Below are 17,638 nucleotides of genomic sequence, written 5' to 3'. Positions count from 1 at the left end.
AGTGGTTGAGAGTCTGCCTGCCGATGCAGGGGACACGGGTTCGTGCCCCGGTCTGGGAAGATCCCACATGCCGCGGAGCGGCTGGGCCCGTGAGCCATGGCCGCTGAGCCTGCGCATCCGGAGCCTGTGCTCTGCAATGGGAGAGGCCACAACAGTGAGAGGCCCGCGTACCACAAAAAAAAAAAAAAAAAAAAAAAAAAGTAAAAATAGAGCTACCATGTGATCCAGCAATCCCACCACTGGGCATATATCTGGAGAAAACTCTAATTCGAAAAGATACCTGCACCTCAATGTTCATAGCAGTACTATTTACAACAGCCAGGACATGGAAGCAACCTAAATGTCCATTGACAGATGAGTGGATAAAGAAGATGTGCTACAAATATACAATGGAATATTACTCAGCCATTAAAAAGAATGAAATAACGCCATTGCAGAGACATGGATGCACCTAGAGATTATCATCCTGAGGGAAGTAAGACAGACAGAGAAAGACTTAGTGTCTGTGCCTGCATCGCTTTCTGGCCAGCGCTCAGGCTAGCTAGTAATCCATGATGTGAGCAACAGGCAGGGCTTCTGGACCTGCTGCAAGTCACAGCTGAGAGCTCACTGAGCGTGTGGATGGTGGGTAGGGGCTGCTGCCTCTCTCCTGGACGCTGCAGACACTGGTAACAGTTGTGGTGCTACTTCCCAGTGGGGTCCCCAGCGTCCTCTTCCATCAGCACTCCCGGCCTTCAGGTAGAGAGGCCCTACTCTGATTCCACCAGGGAAGAAGGTGAGGTCCGAAGGCTGAGTTACCTCCCCGAGTCCTCACAGCTGGCCAGCGCCGGTGCCGGGGTAGAGCGTGGCTCTCGGGGTCGCCTCACCCGCGCGCCAACCCTTAACTCGTAACTGATCAGGAGGGTTACTGTGCTCTGTGTGCCCCTGAGCTCCAGAGGACCAACAGGACAGGCAACAGCAGAACCTCCAGACGAATGTTCCGCTGTCTCGGGAAACAGAGCTGGCGATCCTTTTTACTGTGAAGGTTAAGGGCTTACACTCCCTGTATGTCCACCTAATGTTTGGTCAGGCTTTTTGTTTGTGTGACCCCATTCTGACTGCAGGGCCACCGTGCCCGGTGCTCACTTGGCTACACTGTTCGGGGTTGGCCTTTCTGCCCCCTACAAGCTAACAGACTCAAAGAAACTGAGGCCGAGGGCGGCACACACAGTTCCCCAAAGCCACCCCCGGCTCAGACCAAAACGTGATCTCCTGACACCTTGGTCAGTTTATCTAACTGGTTAACCACTGGTCCCTGCCCTTCAGCTGCTCTAGTTCCTCAAACTGGAAGGGGCTTCACTCTGAATAGGAAGATTAAAGAGTTCTCCCGATCATGGAGACCACAGCCACAGCACCCTTAGGTCAGGTGATACCAAATGGAGGGAAGATGGCGACGACACCTGGGGACAGGGGGTCACAAGCTGTCAATCAATGATGCTAAATGGAAGCTGAAACCTAGCAACAGTTATTGATATGATTAAGGTGTGACCTTGGGAATGTCTTTCTAAGTCTGGCCTATAAAGAAAAATCCTTTGGCTTGAAATTTCTGAAATTAGACTCAAGTAGATTAGGTGAAAACATGTTGGAGATAAATAAACCTGGTCCAAGTTTTTCAAAATCACATCAGTATATTAAGATTCAGCCCATCCCCAAACATTATGCACGTGCCACAGGCAAGAGGTTCCGATCAACTCTGATGTCTGTTTCCTGAGGGCAGAAGTGTGCCTGAGAAGCTTCATAACCAAATGAGATCTCTGTCTTTCTTAATATCCTATCGCCTGTGTGTTATATCATAAAGATGAATCCAGGGAGTGTGACAAGCCATACACACCCCCAAACTGAGGCCTTATTCCTTCCCCAAAGGAAGACGCTACAGCAGTTTTCATCTTCCTCCTAAAGGCACGGTTGTTGGAGCTGATACCGACCGTAGAGGAAATAGCTCCAGAGGAAGTGGATGGCAATAATCAGTGCTCAGGAGTGGAAAACGCAATGTGATTCACATTAACTAAAAGAAAAGGTCGAGGGAGAAAAAACAACCAAAAATTAAAACCACAGGCACTCTTACGCATCAGCAAATGCCACACTGAGCATGTCACTGTGACATGCTTTTTAAAGTCCAAGGAAGAAAAAAAAAGGCAAAATTTCAAAACAAAGCCTAATAAAACCTAGTTATGGCAACACTGAACTAGTACAATGCAAAATGCAGTTATATAAAAACAAATGAATTCTTTTTAGTGAAGCTAGCATTTGTTATAAGAAAAAAGGAACCAATACATTATTTTTCACTCAATGTCAAATACTCCTTTATATACCTTCGTTAACTTTTGTTGAATATTATCAAACTTTAAAATGTTAACTTTTGGGCTTCCCTGGTGGCGCAGTGGTTGAGAATCCGCCTGCCGATGCAGGGGACACGGGTTTGTGTCCCGGTCCGGGAAGATCCCACATGCTGCGGAGCGGCTGGGCCCGTGGGCCATGGCCGCTGAGCCTGCGCGTCCCGGAGCCTGTGCTCCGCAACGGGAGAGGCCGCAACAGTGAGAGGCCCGCGAACCGCAAAAAAAAAAAAAAAAAGTTAACTTTTGCTCAAAGTGTACTTTATCTTTGTAGCTAGAATTCTTGCCTCATTATAAGCCTCCTCTCAAGTAGCATCATTTAATTTCTCAATAATGAGTGATCTAGGAACGTAAAACAAAGGAGTGACAGTTGGGCTCCTTAGAATCCAATCAACAAGGAAGTAAAAAATAAATAAACAAAAAAGAAACCTCAAAGCTACTGGGATCAATCGCTCTGGAACAACGGAAACCACTGGAAACAGTGAGTAGAGCCACGGAACTCCGACTTAAAGTAAGAGCCAATTAAGAATCCATGTGGGGACTTCCCTGGTGGTGCAGTGGTTAAGAATCCACCTGCCAGTTCAGGGGACACGGGTTTGAGCCCTGGTCTGGGAAGATCCCACATGCCGTGGAGTAACTAAGCCCGTGCACCACAACTACTGAACCTGTGCTCTAGAGCCCGTGAGCCACAACTACTTAGCCCACGTGCCACAACTACTGAAGCCTGTGCGCCCTAGAGTCCACGCTCCACAACAAGAGAAGCCCCGCAATGAGAAGTCGGCGCACCGCAACGAAGAGTAGCCCCCACTCACCGCAACTAGAGAAAGCCTGCGTGCAGCAATGAAGACCCAACACAACCAAAAATAAATAATAATAATAATTCACGTGGACGCAGATTTTGAGTTTCTTTATCAGTGCGTACATGGATAACTATGAATTTGAATCAGTTATAAGAAACCATGACCAAGCTTGCAAACCATCCAATGAAGTTACTATTTGGATGGGATCTGATGTATTCCCAAGTGGATTTTAATGTCAGCCTAGACCAGAAACGGAATGACTTGACTGTGTAGCGTGGGAAGGTTTTGGGCGGATGTCTTGGGTGGGACTGTTGTGTGACCACACGAGTTGTCGTGAGCGGTTGTTATAAGCAGTGGTGACTTTAGGAGACAAAGTGTCACCTTTTTTGGAAAGCGGCACCAATCAATGAAAAGGTAGACTTAGTCACATGGAAGCACGGAGGAGGGGAGAGAGAAGGAGGGAAGGAGGGAGGGGCAACATAATCATACATGTATGCATGTTCCTGGGAGCTGAGCCCCAGGCAAAGAGTCTGGGTGGGGCCTTAAAATGTTTTATTTTTGTCTGACTTCACAAGTCTGGGAGTCTTCCTGGGCCAAGCTAACCCAATGACTGTATGTTCTGCTGTGTGAACTCCTGGACATACATTTGCAGTTCCCTTTGCCAGTGAAAACAAAACAATATTAGAAGCAGCATTTGGGGCTCAAATGGTTGGTCTCCGCATCTTGCATTTAATGCTACTATTTTCTATTCTGGCCAACTTAGAAACATTTGTAATTGACCAAGACTTGAAGAGACCATTCATCATTCCAAGTTACCCATCAGAAAGGCATTTCATAAACATGTCTGGTTTTCCATAATTTATTGATCTTGTATTTCCACATATCAAAATTCCTAAAACAGGCAGAAACCACACTGCAGACAATAAAGACTATGTATTATTTTCCAGTTGATTTTTTTCAATATTTTTGGTTATAAAATTATGATACCAGTGACACAATGAATCATATGGATTTAAAATCTAATGTTTTTGGCAAATTTGGCATAACTTTTTTTACCAAAAAGAGCAATACAAGTTTGTTATAGAAAAATTAGAAAACAAATTACGTAAATTTTTTAAAACTACAGGTCTATTTGTTAATCCTCTGGAGTACATCCTTCCAGAACTTTTATGAACCCATCTGTCTCAACCTCCTTATTGTGTTGTATTTCATTTTGTAATGCTTATTATAACCTGATATCTATGGTGTATTTATTTGCTTAATTATTTATTGTCTGTTTCTCCCACTTCCATCCATCTATTTCTTCCTTCCAAGAGAATGGAAGCCTCTTGAGGGAAAGCACTTTGCCCCTTTGCTTCACTACTAATCCCCCCTCCCATCCCTACCCCCAGCCTCAAACAGTGGCTGAGTTTGGAGTGGCATGTTAGGAGTTCATAAAGACTTAGTGAATGAATGAAACAATGAACAGTTGATACTCGCTAAATATTTGGAAAATTGAAAGCCGGTAAGTACAGGCCGATGTGGCCGGTGTCAGGGAGATGGCAAGTGGGTTGGAAGGTCTTCCTTCTCCACCTCATCATCCTTATTTCCTCTGCTGTTGACTAAATCAGCCCATTAAGTCCTGTTTGAATTCAGTACATTTAGCTACAGGCGTGGATTTGGTTCACGTTCATGATGTGAGAAGTTACAGAAGAAGGAGGGGATTCGGTGGGGGGGCCTACTGCACACAGGTGTGTCTGTTCTCTCGTTGCCAGAACGGGGACCGCGCAGCCCTGCCCACCCCTCCAGACCCACCGTGTGACCTGCCCACCAGGCGCCTCCTGACCACACGTGAAGGGGAAGGCTAAGGAGGCTGAGTAACTTCCACAGTAAAGAGAGGAAGGGAGATATTAATAAGCTCTATCATGCATTCCTTTATCCAACATCTGGACACGCTTTAATCACTGATTTCCCACTCATAGTGAAAAAGTGGTCAAGGAAGTATGTCTCGATTTAGTAAAGAGCCATTGTGTCGTTACCAGACAATGACTCCTTCTGGACAAAGATCCCTAGTCTGATCTCTCCCTTCCCTTGAATTATTTTAGCGAGCATGTCCACGCTGAAACAATTCCTGGGTGTACCATCCTGAAGGGGCATGGGGAGGGTGGTGGGGGGTTAGACTTTTTTTTTAACTTTTTATTTGGAAATAATTTCAGACTTATAGAAAAAATGGCAATAGTCCAGAACTCTTACTAGTGAATAAGAAGATAAAGAACCCAACACAAACATAAGAAAAGATCTGAACAGACGCTTCACCAAGGAAGATAACCCACTAGCAAATAAGCCCATGAAAAGATACTCAACATTCTTAGTCACCGGGAAATGCTAAACTCACGATAAGATGCGACTATACTTCTATCAGAGTGGCGAGCATCAAAAAAAACTGACCACACCAACTGTTCGTGAGGACAGGAAGAAATCAGGCTCCCATTGTTGGTGGGAATGCAGTAAAAGGGAGCAGCTTCTTTGGAAAACAGTTTGGCAGTGTCTTAAAGAACTAAACAAACACTCACCATACGACCGAGAAATTTCACTCCTAAGCACCTACTCAAGAGAAATAAAAATCCATGTCCATATAAAGACTTGTATGTGGATGTTCGTAGTAGCATCATTCATAATAATAAAACTAAAATCAATCCAAATGTCTATCCACTGTGGAATGGATAAACAAAAAGTGATATATCCAATCAATGAAATACTTTTCCACGGTAAAAAGGAAACAAACTATTGACATGCTACAGACTCGGACGACCAAGTGAAAGCAGCCAGACACAAAAGACCACACAGTGTATGATTCCATTTGCAAGAAAGTTCTAGAAAACTGTAAAAGTTTACTAAAGCACTCATACCTGTACACTTAAAAGGGATGAATTTTATGATATGTAAATTAGATCCCAATAAAGCTATTTCTATAATTAGGAACCTGTTCTAAAGATCATTCTGTATTGTGCTTTTTCTCTACTCAAAACTGTAACTTGAAGACAGTTGCATATCATCACAGTAGTTCTTCTACCTTTTTTAGTGGTGGTATAATGTTTCATTGTATGGCTATGACAAAACAGAAATAAATTAAATAGCCACGCCAAAAAAAATGTTCTCCTTTCCCCATTCCGTCCAGAGGCCTCAGAGGGATTCAGTTTCCGCTGTGCTCAGATTTAAAAGCTATGCATTCCCTCCTTCCATTCCTCAAACTGTCTGGCACACCCCATAGCAGATGCTAAGGGTGCCTCACCCATGCCCCCTCAGCACCACCCTCCCATACATGCCATTTTTTCGACTTTAAGAAAGGTCAATGTTACTTTTCTTTAAAAATATCACAAATTACCTAGCTCCTCCAAAATAATCATCCTCTGGTACCCACAGCTCTCTTTGATCTGAAGACTGATGGCAGGGGTACGCCTAGGTGGGCTGGAAGACCAAAAAGCTATTGCCCCTTGGAATGGTCCTCACCAATGATGGATGGGGGTTGGTGGATAACGCCCCAGGGTCCTCACTCCCTGGGTGAAGTGACTCTGAGGTGAGGTCACTGCCATCTCCCAGAGCTCCCCGGCGGGCCTGACCCAGCTGCCCACAGTGGTCACATGCTTGTGAACACACCTGCTTCCGTTTCTCGTCTCACCTCTCCGCTCCCCCACCATCCTTCCCACCCAGAAGTGACACGCGAATTGGCTCACACATCTGGTACTTTCTGCCTTATCCCTATGCATTCACGAAGACAGAGACAAGCCACTGAGTCCACAGGCATTTTAGCAGCATTCGTACGGCGCGTGCTTTGCACTGATCGGTTAATTAGAAAGCTCTGTCGGGCCAGATACGGTGCCGTCATTCAGCAAGGTCTTATTACTTGCTTGGCCAATGTGCAAACACAGTATGAATAACTTACAAGTGTTTGGAAAGACGTTCAGGGCCAAGAACACAACAGTCAAGCCACTCTCAGCAGAATGCTTTATGACTGAGAACTCACAAAAAGCATAAAGTGGCAAGTTTTTTCCATGCTCACTGGGAAAAAGTCCTGTAAATCTATTGCTGCTAATTCCAACCAACATAGAAGCATGGCCGCCTCTCCAGCTCAACTGTATCTGTGCCAGGCGGGAGAGACAAGGTATTGATCGAGGCAAAGAAATGACATTTTCTCAGAACTCAGAGCATTCTCCCAAAACGGAGGACAACATACACATACATGTAATTGACAATTTATTCATCCCACTGGCTGCTCTTATTTCAGTCCGACACACTTGAGCAACCAGTACGCACTGATGCCAAGTCAAACCATTTTAGGCAGCTGTGGGGAGGCAGTGGGTTGTCACTGAGGGAGCCGGACAACGCCAGACACCTCCCAAGTCCACGAGGAGCAAAGCGGCGGGACCAGGTGGGGCAGCAGTCCCTGGCGAAGGTCTGAGCTACCAGAAGTTTCTGCAACCTGAGGCCGTGTAGCTTTTAATAACCACGTCATCGCTCATTAATAACAACTCAGACTATCATTAAAGGTTTGAGGCTTTGCCCAGAGTTATAACCAAAACTGCCATGGGTAAAGGCCTTTAAATTTCACCTTGTATTTGCCCAGTTAGGCAGAAGCAGTGGGCTTTCTGGGTCCTGACCAAGGCCAACAGGAGACAACCCCCAGGACAGGCAGAGTTCACCGCTCGGCCTCTTGACTTGGGCTTGACCGTGTGACTTGCGTTATCAATACGATAACATAGAAGCAGCAGTGCAGAGGCCTCTGGGTCTCCACCTGCACCCACTGCCTCTCCCCTGGTCATGAGAAGAGCTTCCCTGGGCTGCCGCTGTCTGTAAGGCTGGACTTAGAATGCACTCGGGTGGAGCAGGCTTGAGGCCAGACCTCAGCGAGAGGCCAAGCCTAGCTGGACCCAGGCTGGAAACAGACACCCAGCTGAACCCAGCCTGGATCAGCCACTCCCCCTGCCCTCCAATGTGCGTTGGCCCAACCAAGGTCAGCAGAGCTGCCCAGCTGAGCCCAGCCCAGATCAGCCAAGCCCCAGCCAACCTTCACTGCAGGAGCTACATAGACGATTATTATTAGTTTTTCCACTGCATCTGGGGGCAGTTTGTTGCACAGGAAGAGTTGAGATGCAGAGAACCAAGGGGAAGTTCAGCAAGCCAGGGGAATCCTGCACAATAGGTTCTCCTTCCTTCCTTCCCTGGACAAATGGGGGCAACTTATAGGATATAATTATGAAATTCACAATTGCTTCAAAAGGTCCCCATGATTTCGCTAGGAACACCCCAGCTTCCGTGTCCCTTGGTGAGACAATTCCCAGATGCCCCCTACATGGTCTGTCACAGGTCCACAGTGGGACTGAGCCCCAGTCACCCACAGCAGTCACCTGCTCAGGCCCCACCCTGAATGGCCTCTCCCCCTTCCCTGCCCCAGCTGCACCCCCTTATGCCCTTCTGTACTGCCCATAGAAACTGCCCATAGAAACCCTTGCACCTGAATTTTCGACTCAAACTAAGACATGGCTCATTTTACAAATAATATCAAGCACTTGAATGTGCCAGGCATCATGACACACAGGTGACTTCACCTCTCTGTACCTCAGTTTCCTCATCTGTAAAATGGGGACAAAACCAGTGCCCCTCAGGGCTGTTGTGAGAAAAGAAAGCGTAACGTGCCTAGAACAGGACCTGGCTTGTGGCAAAGCCTTTAATAAATGCTACTATTTTCAAGCAATTCCTGCTTCTCCTTATTACCGTCGGGCTTCCAAGCTGCATCCGCCTATTGGAAAGAATGGGTAGGACTGAGGAAAAGAAAAAGGAAAAAAAAGAGAATGAAGAAGAAGGAACACATTCCATCCTCATGAAACCACTTCAAAAGTCTCAGCCAGCTGATGGCAGCACTGCCTTTAACTAAACCACGAGCAGGGCCATAAACGAGCATCCTCCATTGACTATATTTGGTTCAGGGCGTTCTTGTGCATGGAGAGCAGGGGAAGCCTGAGAACCAGAGATGGTACAAGAGCGGCGTCCGGGGGGAGATGCCAGCGGGGTCCCGCTCCTCGGAGCACGTGGCTGGGGCGCATGAGCCCTTCCCAGAGGAACTGGGAGGAACCGAGTGAGGAATATTTCAAACGGACTCAGCAGCGGCCCGAGGACTTGGGCAGAGGACCAGGCTTGCCCAGCCCCCACCAGAGCATTCCCAGGGCTGCTGTGAAGCAGGGTGCTCAGACCCAGCCTCGGGGGTGGGGTGGGGGCTCAGGACTCTGCCAGGGGAGGAGGCTGGAGATTCCCCATCCTGATTACCCAGGGCTCCTGATGACCTGGGGGAGGGCGGGGTTTCCCCCAGGTAGCTGCTTCTTGCTGCTGCTGAATTCTCTAGGGTGACACCTTCCTAAGCACAGTCCTCAGACCTCAGACCTCCTTCCAAGCAGCAGCCGGGGAGGGGAAGGGATGACACCCCGCTGTCCTGATTACACCTGGCTGGGCAGCCGTTTCTGTCTGACCTGCAGGCCATGTACCGTGGAACCCAAAGCATAGCCCAGCTTCGAACCCTGCTCTGGCCACCGCCCACCTGTGTGATCCAGGCAAGTTGCTGAACCTCTCAGCACTCGGTTTCCCCATCTGTAAAGCGATGATAACTCAGTCTCAGCCTTCTAGAGCCACTGTGACAAAGAGATGCAAAACAGATGTCAGGAGGCTGGGGCCCGGCGGTGCAAGGTGAAGCCTCCCTGAAATGCCATGGCAAAAGGGATGCAGCAGACAGACGATTCGACCCTTCCCCTCCCCCCAGCAAACAAACCCATCAGACGAACAGATGCACTTGAAGCCTCAGGGGCCGGAAGCAGGCGGCACTGAGGCTGCCCCCGGGTTGTCGGATTCCGCGCAGGGCGCCTTCTGCTAACTCAGACGTGAAGGCGGCTCCTTACTCTTCACCTGTGATCTGCTGCCACCCCCAGCAGACAGAGGGAGAGAAAACTGCAGCAAAGGAAAAGAAACCCTCTTTGCGACCAACTATCCACCCTGTGCTCTGCCTCTATCTCCCCTCCCCCCGACCTGTCTCAACACCCCCTTTTCCAGACTTGGGAGCTGGAGAACTGGGGGGAGGTGTGGCACCCAGGGCTCTTCTCTTCTGTGTCCATCTCAGCCTCTCCTGCTAGCCTCTCCTCTCAATCCAGTCCCATTTTCTCATAAGTTATAAAGCACATAAGGAGTTTCATTTCCACCACCTGCACTGTAGCGCTGCCAGTGTCCCCCGCGCAATGCCGCATCTCACTGGGTGTGTGCGTTTCCGCGGTGGCCACAGTCCTCCACCCTCTCTGCGAGCCTGCCCCTTGCAGGCTTTGCAAACCCTGCCACCAAGGGCTGGAGCCTACTGCTCATGTCTCGGATCTCAAGTGTCCTGTGACTTGCTCTGGCCAATAGAAAGCGGCAGAAGTAGCCCTGTGTCCCTCTCGAGCCCCAGCCTCAAGAAGCCATGCACGTGCGTCCTCTTGGAGTCCTGCTGGGGGGAGGGGAGCGGAGCAGAGGTGGGTCACCTGGGCCGAGGCTTCCTCCACCTGTCAGCTCCCAGCCAACCAGTTAGCCCGGAAAACCCAGCTAGACCAGCTGACCCAGGTGGCCTGAACTTCCCACCTGCAGAATCGTGAACTAAATCCATGACGATTATTTGAAGCTACTAAGTTTTGGGGGTTTGTTAGACGGCAAAAGCTGACAGATAGATTAGGCACTAAAAAAAGATGGGATTTAAACTTGCCTAACATTTTGCATGCATTCATTTCTCCTTCTTAAAAAACAAAATCCTCGGGGCTTCCCTGGCGGCCCAGTGGTTGGGACTCGGTGCTTTCACTGTCATGGCCAGGGTTTGATCCCTGGCCATGGAACTAGGAACTAGGAACTAGGAACTAGGATCCCAGAGGCCAAAATAAAAGAAACAAATAGCCTCATATTCTGGTCCTGCAGATCTTCCACCTACTGAGCATAGGATCCAGTGTTGGACACTGGACAACGTAGAGAGAAGAGCTGTCCCCAGTTCTGGAGCAGCTGCAATGCCACGCAGACATGGAACTAAATTCAAGTTGAAATACACAAGGCCACCGATACTATGAGCAAAGGTCGACCGCGATGAGTGTGGACGTTACATGTCACATATCAACATTCATACCAAAGTCAATTCTCCAACGCTGCACATCTGAAAATATCTTCCACTTGAGTAACAACCCACCGAGAAATATTGTCTCAGAGCTCTGCCAGTTCCTGTTATTGTTTAGTTTACTGTTGCCTTTTGTGGAAGTTCTTTGTTTATAAAAGTGAAACCCAAAGATGTTTTATCTAACAGGAGAAACAGAGGAAATGACAAAGAAACCTTGACCTCAAAAGACAAACCTTTAGCACCAAGATAAGACTTCAGTATTTATACCTGGAATTTTGCACTTCCTTATATGCTACCATCATCCTTCTCGAGAAAATTCACACTTAACGGCTCTTTGGTATTTATTTAACTTGCATTTATTCACTGTCTACTACAGGTTAGAGTCTGTGCTAAAAACTGAATAGGAGACACAGGCCAGGCTCTGGCCTCACGGAGCCTGAAGTCAAACAGGGATGACACAGAAACATGATTATTACTTCACATGATCTGAATCTCGTGTAACACGAGCAGATACCACGAATCTAAGCTCTGGGAGGGAAAGCAGGCAGCTTCCCGAGAGGACTGTATGTTTAAGGCAGGATCCCAGGGTTTAACTAGGATTCAAATTAAGGAAAGAGAGTCAGAGCCAACTATGTAAAGCTAGTTCTCCAAAGCTGTATTCTCTGGACCTCCTATTCCAAATGGTTCGCCTTCTCTGAGAGGGCTGTGTTTGAGGGGCAGCAAAGGCCCCAGCTCCCAGTCCAGAAGGAACGGGCCCTGGGGTAGGGGGGGATCTCACAAGCTGGGGATCAGGGAGCCCTGGGTTCCAATCCCAGCTCCTCGTGTGGCCTTGGGTGAGTCACTTCATCTGACTTGGCCTCCCTCCTCTTATTTGTAAATCTGTGTAATGAATGACATCTACCTTCAACGGTGTCGTGGTGGGTTTAAATGAGAGAGCACCAAGCAGTGACGATGTTTATCCTCTCCTGAATCTGCTGTGGGGACAGGGCTCCGTGGGGACAGTTCACTTTGTCCTCACTCCACTCGTTAGTGGTGGGGCAGCTCCAAGGCTGGGGCCTGGCGCCATCGGAGTCTCCCTCACGTGTCAATGGGGCCCTGGAGGGGCTGTCGGCTGGAACCCCTACTCGGGGCCTTTCCACGGGGCCCAGCTGGTCTCACAGGCAGCCCTGCCCGGAGCGTTGAGCGCCGGCTGGGAGCCCCGTACGCTTTGCTGATCTCCGCTTTGAGGTCACTCAGTGTCATCTCTGCCGCCTTCCCTGTGCAGGTGGTTGCCGAGTCCCACCCAGACTCAAGAGGAGGGAAAGCAGACCTCCCAGCTTGAGGGGACCCGGCGAGGTTCTGGAAGAGCAGCGATACCACGGTGGCCATTTAGGGAAACTATGATCCGCCACGGTGACCTATGCTGACGTCCCTCTGGTGCTAAGTCCCTTTCATACAGAGATCTATGATTCCATGAAAAAAAAAAAAAGATGAAAAGCGGGCATGGGGAGAAAGGCAAGCGGGGGATGTATGAGGAAGAGGAAGAGGCTTTTCCCTTGGGATGGGGCCACCATCAGGACCATATGCTCTCAGTAATCAACCAGGTTCCTTGCGCTCCCTGGTGGCCCAGCTCTAAGATGAGAACGAAATGAATTAATGCATTAAAGCACCGGGGCCTGCCACGCAGTTGGCACTCCATAAAGGTGCACGGTTAGTTTACGCTCTGGGGCTCTTGAGCTGTCCTCATCTTGGTTGGGCCCTGCAGCCACTGCATGATAACAGAATCCCTTAGGTACCAGGAAACAGGTAAGCATCCTCCCTGATCCTCTGTCAGAGAGAGGTCACATCCACAGCAGCACACCAAGCCAGAGCACACCATATCCCTGCACACTGAGGAACTTGGAAACCAGAGTCCAGGCCATGGCGCACTGGGCTTCAGTCGTCACTTACCCTTCACGCCAGCATCTCTCACTCCAGCCCCCACCTGCCCAGCATCCTGGAGGGCTTGAACTGTTATCTTCTCCGGCGGAAGCTCAAAAGTCCACAAGTCCTTTATCCATCTACAACACACAGAATTGGCCACTTAGCATTTGTACGCATTTTTTAAATGCCATGAAAACCACACGGGGACTTGCCCTTCACCTGGCTGGGAGGGGGTGCTGAGAGGTGAGGGCACAGTCATCCTTGGTGTCTGCGTGGGGTCGGTTCCAGGACCTGTGGATACCAAAACCCACGACGTCCAAGTTCCTTATTATTAAGCTCCATGCCTTGGGCTGGGTTACTCAATAAATATTTATATTTGACTGTCCTCGGAGGCCTTTAGTCAAATGCTAACAATCGTTCTCCCCTTTGCTAACACATTGGTGGCTGTGAAGTTTCTTCTCCCAATTAAAAAAATTTTTTTCATTAAAAAAATTTTTTATCTTCACTTTCCAAGGTTCCATGTCTTTTCTCCTGGTTCTCATATCTGGGAAATTTAGAAGCCAGCCTTTCCTTCATCAAGAATAGCATGCTTCGGGCTTCCCTGGTGGCGCAGTGGTTGAGAGTCCGCCTGCCGATGCAGGGGACACGGGTTCGTGTCCTGGTCCGGGAGGATCCCACATGCCGCGGAGCGGCTGGGCCCGTGAGCCATGGCCGCTGAGCCTGTGCGTCTGGAGCCTGCGCTCCGCAACGGGAGAGGCCACAGCAGTGAGAGGCCCACGTACCGAAAGAAAAAAAAAAAAAATAGCATGCCTGCGGGGGGATGAATTGGGAGATTGGGACTGACATATATACACTACTGTATGTAAAACAGATAACTAATGAGAACCTGCTGTATAGCACACAGAATGATGCTACTCAGTGCTCTGTGGTGACCTAAATGGGAAGGAAATCTAAAAAAGAGTGGCTATATGTGTACGTATAGCTGATTCACTTTGCTGTACAGAGGAAACTAACACAACATTGTAAAGCAACTATACTCCAATAAAAATAAAACAAATAAAAAAATAAAAACGGAGGTGTACGTAGTACGTGAATACAATCGGCCTCCATATTGGAAGTTCCGCATCTGCAGATTCAACCTCCTCAGACAGAAATTTCGAGAAATTGAACCCACGGATGTGGAGGGCAGACTGTTACCTCAAAGGGTCTTTTCTGGGCATCCCTGGTGGCGCAGTGGTTGAGAGTCCGCCTGCCAATGCAGGGGACACGGGTTCGTGCCCCGGTCCGGGAAGATCCCACATGCCGCGGAGCGGCTGGGCCCGCGAGCCATGGCCGCTGAGCCTGTGCGTCCGGAGCCTGTGCTCCGCAGCGGGAGAGGCCACAGCAGTGAGAGGCCCGCGTACCGCAGAAAAAGGAAAAAAAAAAAAAAAAAAAAGGGTCTTTTCTTCCTATTTTGATCCCTATTCCCACCTCTGGGCCAGGTAACGCAAGAAGGGACTTGCTTTACCAGAACGTTCTCTACACCCCTATGCCAATGCTCAGATTTCTAAAACTCCAAATAGTCTTCCACGTTAAAAAAGGAACTAATCAGCAAGGATGCTGTCTTCGCCATGAATTCAGTGACAGTTTGTTCCTTTAGCCCTTGCATGACCTCAGCTCCAACAATGTGAACAGTCCTGAAATCTTCAAGCCTAGGACTTGGAGATGGTACAGAATATGAAATTCCCAAATGATTCCATTTCTTTTTCTTTTCTCCTAACAACACCCTCCACCTTTTCAGAATTACCTAAGTGCATGAATGCAGTCATCTTGCTTACAAACAAACAGAAAACAAAACATAAATGCTAGATCAATGCTCAAGTTTCCTTTAGCCATCTAAATGTCCACTGACAGAGGAATGGATAAAGAAGATGTGGTACATAACTACAATGGAACATCACTCAAGTCATAAAAAAGAATGAAATCATGCCATTTGCAGCAACATGGAAGGACCTAGAGATTATCATACCAAGTGAAGTAAGTCAGACAGAGAAGACAAATATGATATGACCTCACTTATTTGTGGAATCTAAACTATGATACAAATGCACTTATTTACAAAACAGACTCACAGACTTTGAAAACAAACTTGTGGTTACCAAAGTGGGGGAGGGAAAAATTAGGAGTTTGGGATTAACATACACACACTACCACATACAAAACAGATAATCAACAAGGACCTACTGTATAGCACAGGGAACTCTACTCAATATTCCGTAATAACCTATAAGGGAAAAGAATCTGAAAAAGAATAGATACATGTATATGTATAACTGATTCACTTTGCTGTGCACCTAAAACTAACACAACATTGTAAATCAACTATACTCCAATATAAAATAAAAATTAAATTAAAAAAAGCTCAAGTTTCCTTTGACTGTCACCACTAATGCCTGCAGCCTGCATCCTTGGCACACATGGACACTGTCAGAACTTGGAAGGATATCTTTCCAGATCAATTCTGTGCAAACATTTACTCTCTCTCTCTCTCTCTCTCTCACACACACACACACACACACACACACGTGTTTCTTTTCTAAATAAATGTTTGTGTCGTCCTGCACATTGCTTATTCCATTCTCAGGATGTCTTATCAGGGTTCCTACAACAGTATAAAAGGATGAACTCATCCTTTTTTTTTAAACTCTTTCATCAGTATTTCATAGTCTCACTGCTCTGCCAGGCTGTGTAACTGGATGCTGACCTCCTTGCCAGCACCTCCCCTGGTACCCTCCCTAGCACAGGCACACACTCCCCCTCCATCATTCCCTGGGTTCACATTTTCTGGCCTGGAATAGCCTCCCTGCCCTCTCCATGTACTTAAGACTCAGCTCTAAGGCCTGGAGGCAACATATTTGATCTTGAATCCCAGTTGAATCTCTCAGACAAGTTACTTAATTGTTACTTACTTGGGTTCCTTCTGTGTAAAGTGGGGTGATTGTAATAGCACCTGCCTCAAAGGGTTGTTCTAAGGGTCAAGTAAAATAACCATGGAAAGCACAGGCCCATTTCAGGTTACTTAGCAAATGCTTAATAAATGTTAACCGCCACCCACCATAACCAACATCAGTCGCTGTCATCATCATCCTCACCTTTTTTTTTTGATAATAATTTAAATCCCACTTTCCTCCTTAATTCAGATTTTCCTCGGAACCCCTATTTCACGTGTAGATAGGGCTACTGAAAAATAATCCCAATAAGCTTCAAGCTCCATTTACATCACTTATAAAGTCTCCTCTTTTTAAAAGTTATTTTCTTTTTTCATGGAAAGGCATTTTATTATAAATATAGCAGTGTGTACATGTCAATCCCAAACTCCCAATCCATCCTTCCCCCACCCCTCCCCCTGGCAACCATAAGTTTGTTCTCTATGTCTGTGAGTCTGTTTCTGTTTTGTAAATAATGTCATTTGTATTATTATTTTTTTTTTAGATTTCACATATAAGGATATCATATGATATTTGTCTTTCTCTGTCTGACTTACTTCACTTGGTATTATAATCTCCAGGTCCATCCACATTGCTGCAAATGACATTGTTTCATTGTTTTTTATACTGAGTCATATTCCGTTGTATATATGTACCACGTCTTTATCCATTCATCTGCTGATGGGCATTTAGGTTGCTTCCACGTCTTGGCTATTGTAAATAGTGCTGCAATGAACATTGGGGTGCAGGTATCTTTTCGAATTAGAGTTTTCATCTTGTCCGGATATATGCCCAGGAGTGGGATTGCTGGATCATATAGTAGTTCTATTTTTAGTTTTCTGAGGAACCTCCATACTGTTCTCCATAGTGGCTGCACCAATTTACATTCCCGTCAACCGTGTAGGAGGGTTCCCTTTTTTCCACACCCTCTCCAGCATTTATTGTTTGTAGGTTTTTTGATGATGGCCATTCTGACTGGTGTGAGGTGATACCTTACTGTAGTTTTGATTTGCATTTCTCTAATAATTAGCGATGTTGAGCATCTTGTCAAGTACCTCTTGGCCATCTGTATGTCTTCTCTGGAGAAATGTCTCTGTAGGTCTTCTGCCCATTTTTTGATTGGGTTGATTGGTTTTTTTTGATAGTGAGCTGTTTGTAAATTTTGGAGACTAATCCCTTGTCAGTTGCATCGTTTGCAAATATTGATATTTTCTTCCATTCTGTGGGTTGTCTTTTCATTTTGTTTATGGTTTCCTTTGCTGTGCAGAAGCTTTTGAGTTTAATTAGGTCCCATTTGTTTATTTTTGTTTTTATTTCCGTTACACTACACAACGTCTTCTGATCTTTGCTAATAGATCAATAAGAGGTCGGGTTAATTTACTGGCCACTGTATCCAGGTGGGCTGCACAGTCACACAGAGCAAAGGGGCCCAGCGAGGAAAGGAAGCTTATC

General features: G+C 47.2%; 1 protein-coding gene and 1 long non-coding RNA gene across 3 annotated transcripts in view; one reads left to right on the top strand and one right to left on the bottom strand.

Annotated features, from left to right (window-relative positions):
• Nucleotides 1-13,868, top strand: part of LOC132593474 (uncharacterized) — a 43,321-nt gene extending 29,453 nt beyond the window's left edge. Inside the window, exon 3 of the long non-coding RNA XR_009559033.1 lies at nucleotides 13,735-13,868. This is a non-coding gene — a long non-coding RNA (uncharacterized lncRNA). The remainder of the gene's footprint in view (nucleotides 1-13,734) is intronic.
• Nucleotides 1-17,638, bottom strand: part of RIN2 (Ras and Rab interactor 2) — a 219,763-nt gene that overhangs the window by 165,317 nt on the left and 36,808 nt on the right. For both annotated transcript variants that reach the window (XM_030872461.3, XM_060284865.2), the window contains exon 2: nucleotides 13,248-13,357. The gene's annotated coding sequence lies outside the window, so the exon portion shown is untranslated. The remainder of the gene's footprint in view (nucleotides 1-13,247; nucleotides 13,358-17,638) is intronic.

This window comes from Globicephala melas, chromosome 15 (assembly GCF_963455315.2).
Source record: "Globicephala melas chromosome 15, mGloMel1.2, whole genome shotgun sequence".
Lineage (NCBI taxonomy): Eukaryota > Metazoa > Chordata > Mammalia > Artiodactyla > Delphinidae > Globicephala > Globicephala melas.
The sequence above is the reverse complement of the archived record's forward strand: the minus strand, read 5'-3'. Positions and strand labels throughout refer to the sequence as shown.